This window comes from Centrocercus urophasianus, unplaced genomic scaffold (assembly GCF_019232065.1).
Source record: "Centrocercus urophasianus isolate 14NV4802_14NV808 unplaced genomic scaffold, USGS_Curo_1.0 seq_33, whole genome shotgun sequence".
In the NCBI taxonomy this organism is placed as follows: Eukaryota; Metazoa; Chordata; class Aves; order Galliformes; family Phasianidae; genus Centrocercus; species Centrocercus urophasianus.
Genome location: NW_024884900.1, coordinates 6,623,491 through 6,625,439, shown reverse-complemented (window position 1 = coordinate 6,625,439; position 1,949 = coordinate 6,623,491).

Below are 1,949 nucleotides of genomic sequence, written 5' to 3'. Positions count from 1 at the left end.
AGGAAGCTGCCATCACTTGGCCCACTGTGAGCTCCATCCCCCACCTCTCTGTGCCCAATACGAGTTTCCTCCACCGGCCCACAGCTGTACCCCACCAGGGCTGCATGCAGCCCTCCCAGCAGGGCCTGCAGGGGCCCAGTGCCCTCCTTGCTCTGCCCCGCAGCCTCCTCTCCTCTTTGCTTTTGCTGTTTCCTACACGCCAGGAATCACACACCACAAAGGCTTTGTTTTTTTTTTTCCAGGAGGTATTTTACATCAGGAAGAAGAGCCGTCAGAGTGAGTGTCACGGTGTTCCCCCCTCGGTGGATGTTAATGGGTTTTCCTCCCTTTGAAAGAGGTCAGGACACAGCATGTAAATAAATGAGGATTGCCCAACATAGGTCTGGAACCACAGACAGACACCACGAGTGAAGCGGTTGGGGCAAATGCCAGGAAATTCAGCAGCGAGGCTCAGGGCAGCCCTCGGCACTCCCACTGGGAAATGGGTTTGGGCTGTCCCTAAATGCTCAGGGCAGCAGACTTAGACAAAAATATCAGCATCATTCCAAGCAAAGCGTCTGCCCTACAGAGGGGGAATCCTGCTCCTGGAGGGCTGGAAAGCCCAGAGCACAGTGGGGAACGCAGAGGGGAAACACGCTCTGCAAGGAGCATCTGTATTCATCTTCCAGATGTGCACACATCTGGCAGCAGCTGTGGTTCATGGGCCTTGGTGAGGGTAATCCAACTGAGCACCAAGAAGACAAATCCCAATGGCAGCCAACCCTCCTCCAACACAACCAACTGAGCTCTAAGAGCACAAATCCCAGTGATACCCAACCCTCCTCCAGCACAGCCAGCTGAACTCCAAGAAGACAAATCCCAGTGATACCAACACCCAAACCACACATCGCGGTGGCCCCGAGGGTGTGATTCCAGCAGAGATGGAAACATGACAACCACAGCCATGAAGTGAAAGTTGGCACCTCTTTTGAGGGCATTTTGGTGTTTTTTGGAGCTCCCTGTGGGAGCAGAGCCCTCCCTGTGCCTGCCTGCAGTCTTGGCTTTGGGATTAAAAATAACACCTGGAGCACGGCTCCAAAAGGTCGGCTGGCACATAGCATTTAGAAGAGCCTCAAAGTGTTATTTCGAGGTGGTTTGTATTTTTTTCTTTTTTTTTTTTTTAATCCATAGGAAAAGCAAATATCAAAGCTGCCGCAGAATAAAAAGCCGCTCCTGGCTCAGCTTGCAGATGAGAGCCAGCAAAGCTCCTTCTTTTCCCATTTTCTGGGAGCAGAATAGAGATAAAAGCAAATCTTCCCCAGTGAGGGTGGGCTTGGGAGCAGCACAGGGCTCAGGTTCATGCCAGTCCCACGCTGCAGCCCCTCAAACCATTGGGGAAAGCAAAGAAACAAGGAGATTTGCCTTTTGTTTTCTTCTGGGGCTGATGCTGTTGCAGCAGTGAACCCCAATCGTGGGGCCTTAGGGCCTCACTGACCCATGGCCCTTCCTTGGCCATTTTGGGGCTGTTCTCTGCAGACCATTTGCCATCACTGGTCAGTATTGGGCTAATTGACTGCTAATAGTTGCCGTGAACTGCTTAATTACAGGCAGGGCTGCTGGTGCTACCTTTGCTGACAGCTGGTTCCCACAGAACTATTTGATTGCTCCCAACTTTGTCAATCTTTAACTTTCTGAGCCTGTGCATCATCTTCGTGCTCCCTCCCAGTGCCAACCTGCAGGATGAGGGCTTGGAATTGAGGTTCTCAGGCGTTTCCCAAAGAAATGAGATTGTCCCATCCCTGCAGGTGCCCCAGGGAAAGTTGAATGGGGCTTTGGGCAGCCTGGTTTGGTTGGGGACAACCAGCCCACGGGTTGGAACGGGATGGGCTGTAAGGTCCTTTTCATCCCAACCATTTCCAATGATACCCAGTGCTATGCCATGCAACAGTTGCATAACAACAGGTGGAATT